Below are 12,319 nucleotides of genomic sequence, written 5' to 3'. Positions count from 1 at the left end.
TCGTTTGCTAAAGTAATAAATCTGAGTTTCAACTGAAATAATTACAATAGTTACATTGAAGAACTACTTGATAAAATAATCACTCAGTTAACGTATAATTTATGTGACTTTGTATGAATTGATCATTTATAAGTAGTTTTACTAACGTTCATTGACAAAGTCCTACTAGTGCAGTATACATATTGAAGATATAACACACAGACAACTTTTATAAGCAAAAAGGGTGACTTTTGTGAGTTATCTCGCTTAGATTGCATTACCAGAACAATATTGAAATCGCGTTGAACTACAGAATTAACACCGCTAGATTAATAAATAATATAACAAATAAATTATATTATATAATATGGGTTTTTCGGAACGTGCGCACCAGCGAAAACTAGTGACTTTTAATGAATAAATTTTATGATATAAATACATAATATTTCTGTATAAACATTTGTACCCAGTTCGAGTGATGTTTCACCTTTATTAATGCAATAAAACTGTTAAAACTTATAAACTGTTTTCAATGCGTGGTTGACAATTGGTACGAACTACAAAATGTCTGCGTAATATCAGAGTTGAGTTGGTTACTTGAGAGCCAAGCTGAGCTTATTCACACGGCCTACAATAAGTTGAAGCGAAGTTGTGGTATAAATTTGCGTCAAGTACATTCACTAGCGTGAAACCAGGGCGAGCCCCCAACATTTTGGTGTCAGAAGTGGGATTGGTTATTTTATACCAATCCAGTGAGACGCATCTACGCATAACATGGCAAGCCACGAAAGCGATGAAGAGGTTACCTTCCCCAGAACTAGAAGCCGGACATGAACGGGAGCAAGAGAGCAATCCGGTGAACAAGAGAAGGGTGGAGACTGCAGCCCATACCGCAACGCAAATTCTGTTGAGCTGCATACGCATCCTGACGTAAGCGAACCAGCCCAGGCGCAAATATCAGCAATGAGGTCAGACATGGCTGGTGTTTTGAAAGAGGTGATCAGTGAGCTACGGGTACTTAAAGAGGCGCAGCGTGCACATGTGCCAACGGAAGCACATAACAGCGGGGAAAGATACAAACCGATGATAGGCGCGGAACCGGAAGTAAACGCGCATGAAAACAGATGGGGAGCGGATGCTAACAACTGCCATAACAACCGACGGGGTGAGGTTGTTAGCCCGGAGCGCATGAGAGCCCGCCAAATGGACGACGTCTATGGCGTCGAGGGGCCCGACCGGCAAATGGCGTTTGAAAGACAGGCAAGGAGACACACGTCTCGAGACAGGCGGCAAAACCAGTCTAACTTTGAATTACCACCATTTTCGGGAAAAGAGAACTGGAACGTCTGGTTAACGAAGTTTGAGACAATTGCTGATCGACAAGGCTGGGACTTTGAGGAGCGCCTAGACAATTTGCTACCGAAGATCGAGGGGCCGGCAAGTGAGTTTGTGTTTTCTCAAATATCAGCGGACGTTCTGAGTGATTACGAGGCCCTAGTCGGGGAATTAACGGGCAGGTAATCGAAACAGATCAATTGTTTGCTGTTAGATTCAGCAGACGATACCAAAAATATGGTGAGACCGCTGAAGATTTCGCGTCCGAATTAAAGCGTCTTTACGACAAAGCCCATCGGCATAGGGACAGACGTACACGGGACGAAGATCTCACAAGGCGATTCTTCGACGGTCTGTAAGATCAAGAAGCTAGGTTTGCTGTAGAGTTTAACAAGGAGCCACGTAATATAGATGAGGTCGTGTTCCACGTGGTGAGCTGGATACAGATGAAGGCTGGAGTGAGGGGTGATAGGGGCAGAAATGCAGCCAGACGCACTTTTGATGTTGATATTGACGTTGAAGAGCTAGGGGGTGAGAGTGAAGAACAGTTACGACGAACGGTGGACGTGAAGACATTGCGATCTCAAGCCCCGACAGCAAAACGGAAGAATGAGAGCAAACCCGCTTCACCCGACAACCAGCAACAGCTTCTAGAACGACTGTTGCAACGTGTTGAACATTTAGAACAGGCTTCGAGGCAAAATCGGCCAAAGAGGAGAATGAACAACGTTGAGTGCTTTAATTGTCACAAGCGAGGACATTACGCCAGGGAGTGCATAAACAAACGCGTGGTGAAGCAGGAGAAGAGCGGTACGGATACTGAGAAACAAGAAAGCGAGGCTTTAAACAGGCAGGGACCGTCTCTCGCGGCCAGAGGGGGGTCCAGTTAAGTGAGAACATTGTAGTCAAAGGCCATATTTTTGTAGATAATGCAAGCACGCAGGCGGGGGTCCTAAAGAGCGGAGAGACACATGCGGACCTTGGCGATGGTATATACACACAGGGCGAGGTGAATGGTGTTCCAGTTACCTTCACTGCAGACACCGGGGCGACGAGAACAATTGTATCGCATCGGTTGTATAACAAGATAAGTGACAAAGAACGACCGGTGTTGAGGGGGTCTACTCTTCTTCGCGGGGCGGGCGGTGCTCCTATTCGGGAGTGGGGTAAAGGTACGTTTAGGGTTACCTTGGGACCACTAGGTATGGAGAAAGAGCTCGGAGTGGCGGAGATAGAAGACGAGGCGCTTCTTGGTTACGACGTGTTGGTTGGCGGTGACGGTGGCCCGGCTGACCTACTTCTAAGCAAGACCTTATTTTGCTTAATGGGTGTGAGGTACCGTGCTTGCGGAAAGGTAATCTACAAAAGGTGAGGAAAGTGGTGGTGGCGGAGGACATATGTTTGCCAGCGCAGTCTGAAGCCGTGGTTGATGTCTTTGTTGAGAGGATAAGGGAGGATGACCTGGACGAGGAGGCAAACTACATTGTGGAAACCACAGAATCGTTCAAGACAAGGTACCCGCTTTTGATGGCATCTACCCTCGTTAACATCAACGGCTCCACTACATGTAAGGTGAGAATACTTAACCCATTCCTTACTGCGACAACCCTTAAACAGGATGCAGAGATAGGGATGGCTGAGCGAGTAGAGCGTGTAGTAAGCGTTTTGGCTCCTAAAGAAGATGCGAAGGAGGAAAGTAATGCGGACCGGGTCCGAAGGGTGCAGATCAGAAGCGCGACCGATGAGCAGCCAGTATGTTTGGATATGCGGGGTGAAGTTGCTAAGGTTCCTGATCACTTGAAATCTCTGTTTGAGCGGTCGGCGACAGGCAGAAGTCAGCGCGAACAAGAGGTATTGTCAGGTTTTTTAGTGAAGTACGGGGGCGCGTTTTCTAATCATGAATGGGACTTGGGTCTCACCGATTTAGCGGAGCACTCTTTCAACACAGGTGAGGCCCCGCCAGTAAAACAGCGGCCCAGACGAGTTCCAATTGCGCATGCTGATGAAGAGAAAAAGGCAGTTGAAGATTTACTCCAGAAGGGTGTCATACGCAAAAGTACTTCCCCTTGGGCCTCACCAATTGTCCTTGTCAAGAAGAAATCAGGTGCAATACGACCATGTGTAGACTATAGGAAGGTCAATGAGTTAGTGAAACCAGATGGGTTCCCTTTGCCTAGAATTCAGGACTGTCTCGACGCGGTTGCGGGTTCCAACATATTTAGTAGTTTTGACCTTACAAGTGGTGATTTTCAAATACCAGTAAAAAAGGAGGACATCCCAAAAACAGCATTTTGCTGTAAATACGGACACTACGAGATGTTACGTATGCCATTCGGGCTCAATAATGCAAGTGGGACTTTTCAGCGTGTTATGGAGCTCGCGCTGCAAGGGCTCCAGTGGGTCACTTGTCTGGTATACATAGATGACATCATCGTCTTTGGTCGCAGTTTTGATGAGCATATGACCAGAACAGCAGAAGTTTTAGACCGCATTTTAACAGCCTGACTGAAATTAAAGCCGGAGAAGTGTCAGCTATTGCAGACGGAAGTAACATTTCTTGGACACGTGGTCTCTGTTGAGGGTTTGCGTCCAGACCCGACTAATGTGGCCAAAATTCTAGCTTGGCCGCGTCCAGTCAACGCTAAAAAAGTGAAACAATTTGTAGCCATTGGGTCTTATTACCGCCGCTTTGTGAATTTTTTTGCAAAGATCGCCCATCCATTGACCGAACTGACAATAAGGTGGCTAGGTGGCTTGTAATATTGGCGTCATATCAATTCGAGATTGAGTACAGGCCTGGTCGTCTTCAAGGTCATTGTGACGCGTTGTCGAGATGTCCGGTTCCCAGCGACTGCACGTGTGACGCGGTTAACACAGACGAGCCACTTAAATGCGGTCCATGCTCAAAGTGCAAACAACGGGCGGAGATTATGCGCTTAGAGCCACCTTTTCCAGTCAGAGGTCAAGAGATCATTGCCCAGAAATCATTCGTTTCCGGAAGGGCCCAAATTATTGAACCCCCAGATGTTGGTGTCCAAGACGCTATATCGGTGGTCAGAAAGGTCGATGCGGAAAAGCCGTCAACATCATCCACCGAACCATCAAAACCCAGAGCTGTTTACAATTGGTTAGATGGTTACCAAGCTGCAGATATCGCCAACATGCAATTCCGCGACAGTGACCTTGAGCTTGTTTACACTGGGATGCTTGATGCGCGCCGACCAAATAGAGAAGAGATGGCGTCCAAGAGCCCGGCGACAATGCACTATGATATCATCTGGGAAAATCTGTCCTTAGTTGATGGTGTTCTTTACCGTAGACAGTCTCCAAAAAAGAAACCGCAGATGGTTGTATCAAATGAGCTAAAAAATGAAGTTATGCGCCTTGTCCACGATGGATTAACCGGCGGTCATATGGGGGTTAAGACCACGAAGGCAAAACTCTTGGAAAGCTTTTATTGGTATATGATGAAGGAAGACGTTAAGCTTTACGTAAGTTCTTGTGACGTTTGTGAGGCGGACAAGCTTCTCCAGAAGAAGCCACGTGCACCAATGGGTCATGTTAGGGCCGGAGCTCCATGGGACATCCTTGCATTGGATTTTATGGGGCCACTTCCGGTAACGCCACGGGGAAACCGCTACGTGCTTGTCGCAGCTGATCATTTCACCAAGTATGTTGAGGTGTGGCCGGTCCCAAGCCAAACTGCAGAAGTTTGTGCAGACAGGATAATTAATGACATAGTGGCAAGATGGGGCACTCCTATATGTATCCACACTGACCAGGGCTCCGCTTTTGAAAGTAACCTTTTCAAAGAGCTGTGCGAGCAACTCGGTGTTAAAAAAACGAGATTCAGTCCACGGCGTCCGCAGTGTAACGGCCAGGTGGAACGATTTAATGACACTTGTTAAGATGTTAAAGTCATATCTGAAAGATTCCCAAGAAGATTGGGACCTCCATCGTGGTATTCTGGCGGGAGCATACAGGTCAACACCTAACAGGGCGACAACGCTGACACCTAATATGCTTGCCCTTGGACGCAATATTAAATTGCCGGCGGACCTGGTATTTCCATTGCACCATGTGAAGACAAGCAACACCGCCCTTGATTCTCCTGCAACATCGTATGTGAGAGAGCTGAAAGACAAAATGCTTCTTGCACATAGCGTAGCACGCGACCATAATGGGCGGGGTGCCAAGCGTAGCAAAGAGATGTATGATACTCGGAAATTCTTCACCGAATACAATGAAGGCGATTTAGTTTGGTGCTTACATGAGGCCCGTCATGTTGGAATTAACCCGAAACTAGAAAAGGCATACAGCGGTCCCTTTGTCATCACAAGCAGTCAAGGGTTAATTTTGTTGTACAAGTAGATAAAAAAGGGAAAACTAAAGTGTTTCATCATGACAAATTGAAGATGTACCAGGGGAGGTCCCCCTCTAAGTGGGTGACGGATGTCAAAATTCAACTTCAACAACAGTGTTAATTGGTGTATAATATGCAAACATAATACATGAGCTGAAAGTGTGTTTAACAGTTATACATATAAAAGAAGTTAAATATTGTTGTGAAAACTGTAAATGTACATACTAGATGCACATAAAGAGTAATAATGAGAACAAATAAATAATAAAAAAACAATAGTCAAACGGGCGTCCAGCCGGCGGATTTTGTAAAACATTATAAAAAAACCCATTTCTGCTGTGAAACGCAAAAACAAAACATATGCGATTAACAAAATAACGCGTACGACTTTTGCGAATATGCTTAGTAAGGTAAAGGCAATCAAGCGAGTCTTCCAGAGAATGTATATAAAGAGTTATAAAAACCTTGTTGATTTTACAGATCCAGACAGATATGTCAGCTGTGAGCAGAGTACAGTACCGGTGCAGAAGGTGTGACAAGGTTGGGCTTCGTTATCAGGTCGTGGCTCACATCCTCAAAGCCCATGTCCCTATCGAGAGAGTGCCTTTCTTTTGTACCAGGTGTTTCTTTCGATGCCAGGACAAAGACACCTTGTGGAACAATACGGAACGCTACAGGGGGCACATCAATGAGGTCAAGAAGAACGGACCAACGGGTGAACTGAAGGACATCCTAAGGGCATCGACGAATCCTTGGTATGTAACGGACAAGGACATGGTTATGATTGATTGCGAGGCGCCTTCACCACATGTCGTAGGTTGTGACGAGGACCCGTTTCAGAACAACGACGGACAAGACCACACGTTAACTGCACCAAGCCCCAAGGGACCACCACCACCGAAAGTGTCATCACTATCATCATTCAGGCCTGCACTTCAGCCATTTGGGAATGTGCCTGACTTTCGAGCAGTCTCATTGAAGGATTATTTGGCTAGTAAGATACCAGCACAGAAGATACCTAAAGTCCAGATACATTCAGGGCAAAATTCTGTCCCTGCTGTCAGCAGTGTTGTCCAACAACCATATGATGTCGCAGGGCATGGTCTGACTTACACTGATCTTAAGTCTGTCTCGATGTTTGATATTGGTCTCAACGTTAGACAGGTAGCCCAAAGTGATCAGCGAAGTCAAATGCCGTCAACAGAGGTCGATCACTTCATGGAAAAATCGTTTCCGGCATTCCAAACTGCTGGGGACATTCCTAGAAATCCGATCTTTGAGCAGACAGAAACGCGTACTCCCTCATACGAGAGGAAGCGCAAGGCAATTGACATGGCACCTACCCCTTGCCTAGACGAAAGACCCACGGAACTGGATCTTGCAATGCCAGTTTTGCAAGACTTGGCTGACCCCTTATTTCTTAGGAAAACGCCTAAATGTGTAGAGGACCAAGCAGATAACATAAAAACACCAATGCAATTACAAGAGTCTGTGGCTTCGATGGAAAAAAAAACATTGTTGCAGCCATAGAGGCACAGACCGCAGTGTTCCTCTCCGGGTTTCAGAGGGTGTGTAAAGCATTGGATGAAACAAACAAAGAGCTTTGCAGAATTGAACGCAAAGTCAATCATCTGGACCAGCAGATAACTGATAGTGATAAAGAGAACACTAAGCATGATAAGGGACAGATTACCAGGAAAAAAATGAAGGCTGCAGGAGCATCCCTTTTTATTAGTGGGGGGCAATGTTGTGCCCGGATTTTGGGACACAAAAGACATTAATTTAAAGATAAACTTGTTCTTGTTATTAACATAAATACATTATAAATGTAACCTATACTATTTAAAGTTATCTTATTTAACACTTACCCGATTTTATTCAGAACATAAGGGGTAAAAGTATCATGAACTGACTCTGTATTTACATTTGCCAAAAGTGCATTTCAGATAAACTTTACCCCACCCGGTAATTGTAAGCATTTAGTGAACGTTTTCAACAGATGCATGCTTTTAAATTTAAATCGTTCAACAATAGCTTTCCTCGATATGTTGGTGTTAAGATGCATTTGTTTTCCTCACCGCTGATGCGACGTTATATCCATATTTCTTGCATTATTTATCGTAAAGTTTCTGTACTCGCACAATGTCAGCCATTTTGTTTTTTCTGCGCAACTTCCGCTCGTTTAAGGTCAAGAGCAGTCATGTATAAGGTGACTCATCTTTTTGATTTGTTTATGTTTACATTCCAAAACTTAAGGCTATGTCCGGAGCCTTTCTTTGTATCAGTTACATATTTTTTCAAGATGGCTGCCTTTGATTCACATAAACGTTCTATTTTGTGGCAGTCACATGACTGCCAATCAAATCGTTGTCACTGCCATAATTTTTCTTGGCACTGCCAACGTTTTGGGTGGCATTGCCGTCATTCTTATTAGTAGTAGCGTTTTGCCAACTGTGCGAGTATAAAAGCGCCACGATTTTCGTTGGCAGGCAGTCTGAGTCAAGCATTTGTTCAGTGCAGAACCACGTTACGTTTGCTAAAGTAATAAATCTGAGTTTCAACTGAAATAATTATAATAGTTACATTAAAGATCTACTTGATAAAATAATCACTCAGTAAACGTATAATTTATGTGACTTTGTATGAATTGATCATTTATAAGTACTTTTACTAACGTTCATTGACAAAGTCCTACTAGTGCAGTATACATATTGAAGATATAACGCACAGACAACTTTTATAAGCAAATAGGGTGACTTTTGTGAGTTATCTCGCTTAGATTGCATTACCAGAACAATATTGAAATCGCGTTGAACTACAGAATTAACACCGCTAGATTAATAAATAATATAACAAATAAATTATATTATATAATATGGGTTTTTCGGAACGTGCGCACCAGCGAAAACTAGTGACTTTTAATGAATAAATTTTATGATATAAATACATAATATTTCTGTATAAACATTTGTACCCAGTTCGAGTGATGTTTCACCTTTATTAATGCAATAAAACTGTTAAAACTTATAAACTGTTTTCAATGCGTGGTTGACAATTGGTACGAACTACAAAATGTCTGCGTAGTATTAGAGTTGAGTTGGTTACTTGAGAGCCAAGCTGAGCTTGTTCACACGGCCTACAATAAGTTGAAGCGAAGTTGTGATATAAATTTGCGTCAAGTACATTCACTAGCGTGAAACCAGGGCGAGCCCCCAACAATACCACATCTCAACATAGTGCCATTTCAGTTTGATACGCCTATAAGGAACTATTTAGCTAGGTCGGTACTTGTTATCAGAACGTTAATACGGAGGGGGGCTTTACCGTACTATTAGATCAGTGTGCGGACATATTACAGCACTATTCACTACGAACGCGGTCCTGCTAAACAGAACATAATATATGTATATATGTACAAAACCGTTTTATCACCCACACTTCTTGTGATTGAAATGATAAATCTTGCGCTACTAGCTCGTGTATAAATTCAATCTCTTGAGTAGCGATTATAGTAACAATGACTTGTTGCCATTTTGGAGGCATACAAGGTGTAGAAACGCCACTGTTCGGAGCCAGGTCAGAGCACCTTGTAGGTCCTGTCCTACCCGGCTTACGTGCAGCTTCGTCTCTGCCTGGGTCCACTTGCATGTCCTTTCTTAGAAGGCTTACATGAAGCTAAGCCACTGACAGGAAGCACTTGCAGATCCTGCCCTACACGACCGACGTACAACTATGCCATTGCCCCTAGTCACTTCCATGTCCTGGCATACACGACCTACGTGTAGCTACGCCACTGCCTCTAAACACTAGCAGGCCCTAGTATACGCGGCCTACGTGTAGCTAGGCCACTGCATATAGCCATTTGAAAGCACTGACCCAAACGGCTTACGTGCAGCTACGCCACTTCCCGGAGCCATTTGAAGTTCATGACATATACGGCCTACGTGCAGCTATGCCACTGCCCGGGGCCATTAGGAGGGAATGACATTTACGGCTTACGTGCATCTACGCCACTGCCCGGCTTACGCGAATGATCAAAACAAACACACGAAAGTACGAAGATGAGGGGACAAAGACTTTGTACTTTCCTAGGTTCGCCTTAATGTCTTTGCTCCCTTCGCCTTAAGTTATCGCAAGCACCTTACAATTATTTAAAGACAAATTTGTCGAATCATTTTATTGCTGCGGAAATAATCAACTTTTGATGTAAGGGAATCAATCCCGTCTGCATTTATTCCATTTGTGGGTATTAATTGCCTATCTTTGGCTTGGCGTATTCTATTAACGAAAAATTCAATTGTACACGGTGTTGCAGATTCTAGAAACATACTTATATATTATCTCTTTGCACGGTAAGTTTTCCTGGTCAGTCTGTTGGTGTACATTGCTTAGCGTAGTTCATAATAAATAGTTAGAGCACACTTGTGTATCTTATTTATTATATCACATTAGTGAATATTGAACACACACATACACTACAACAAGGAAAACAAAACCCACGGGTTCCTCATTTTTTAAGAAACATACATTGATACGCGAATATACAATTAAACTAAATACATTTCCTCAATACCGATTCACATCTTTTTACTGATCAAGTGTGTTTGAATTAATCGCAGATCAGGACTTCGTACTGTTGAACCATAAAAAATCACATAAATATTACTTTAGAATTTTGTCGTTCCGCCTAATTATTTTTCAATGGATTCTTTAAAAAATTATGTTATTTACAATAAAATGTATAAATGTTATTTTCTGTGATGATACCAGAATAAAGCGCTGAAAGTGTTAAAAGGATGTTTGAGCAATAAGCGTGGTTTTACTTGTTCACATTTCTGTTCACATGCAATTTAAATCGAATGAAAACAATAAGCTGAGTGGCCGAAACCTGCAAGTGCCTGTCATTACTTAAATGGTAAATTTTAATTGATGATTGTGTAATGTAGCTATTTTTATGACAGTATCTGATAAACGTATATGTATAAGGATATATGAACATTGCTTTCATCTCGGAAAGTTATTGCTAGTGTTTATTTAATTAAATAATTAAACCCAAGTATGTATCTATAATAATGTATTCCTTTTAGTTCTCACCAAGATTAATGTAAGATTCTTTGGCAAATCACATAATATTTTTGAAAACACAAGAAATCGATGGCTATTTGAATGTTGCAAGTTTTAATTACCCCTAGCCAAAGCATTGCTTTAGAACTAAAATAGTTGCGCTACCTTTCTTTAATGATAAAAACACGAGGAGATCTTGATAGGAATGCCTTGAATGAAAATACCTGCGTTTTACAACATTTATACCATAGTCGTCAATCATAAATGATTGTAAAGGGGAAGGCGAAAGGACGAGTGAGCGAGAGTACGAAGGCGAAGGGGCGAAGACACAAAGGCGAATTCGTGAAGGGGGGGGGGGGTCGACGAATGAACTAAGTTACCTTCGCTTCTTCGCTTCTTCGCCTTCGTACTTTACTTTCGCGTTTTTACCTTCTTTTTTTCGCCTATAAGCTCCATTGTACTTTCGTGCCTTCGCAGTCGTCCTCTTACCAAGACTGTGTGTACGTACTGAAGTCTTGTGCAGGTCACGACCTACTGCCCGTAGCCACTTGGAGGTCATGGCCCACAAAGCATATGTGTAGCTACTACTGCCTAAAACTTGCACGTTATGACCAACATTGCCTTTGTGGAGCAACGCCACTGCCGTTAGCAGATTGAAGGTCCTGACCTACATGACCTTTGGGTAGCAACAGAACTGCCCGGAGCCACTTGATGGTCTTTACCTAAACGGCCTTTGTGTAGCAACGCCACTGTCCGCGGCAAGTTTAATATGCCGTCCAAAGTAGGCACGTACACGTAGGCCTTGTCGGCCATGACCTGCAAGTGGCTCCGAGGCAGTTGTGTGGCTCAACATAGGTTGTGTAGACAAGAACCAGGAAGTGGCTCCGGGCTCTCTAGTAGCTGCACGAAGACATTTCAGGTCAGGACCTTTAAGTGGCTATGGGTAGGACGAAGCTACACGTTTGACGTGTAGGACAGGACCTGCAAGTGTCTCGGGGCAGTTGCGTAGCTACATGTAGGCCTTGTTGGACGGCAAATGAAATTCGATCATGGTGTGGGTACAGGGACAAGTGGTCAACATGAATTTAGGGACAACGTTGAACGGACCACAGAAGAACATGCATTAAACATTCCATCGACGTGGCTCTAGTAATTTGGAGCCGTTGGTCCAACCCTTATATTATACCATGTTTTAGCCTAGTTGGGCACGTTAGTTGTTTTGGCCGTTTGGCCAAATTGTCCATAAAGTTGTATTTGTTATCCGTTAAAGGAAAATGTTTACCGCGCTTAGAATTTGTTTTCGTTTGTTCTATTAAATATTTTAATTAACGTATAAAGTACGTATGTCATTACCGCCAGGTAGGCCGGAAGCTTAGTGCACTTGTCGTTTGTAAGCTACATGTATTGTGTTATTCAATGAGCCATGCCATTTACTGGCAAACCAAAATAAAATATCTCTTATTAAAGAAGATAGAGTGTTTGTGTTTACTTTTTGACATTGATAGTCTAGGAGGTGTCATGATTGGTTTCCAATAAATACAAATATAATGAATATGCGTATTGACTTTGGATCATGAT

This window comes from Mya arenaria, chromosome 14, assembly GCF_026914265.1.
Source record: "Mya arenaria isolate MELC-2E11 chromosome 14, ASM2691426v1".
Classification (NCBI taxonomy): Eukaryota; Metazoa; Mollusca; class Bivalvia; order Myida; family Myidae; genus Mya; species Mya arenaria.
This window is presented reverse-complemented; position numbering follows the sequence as displayed.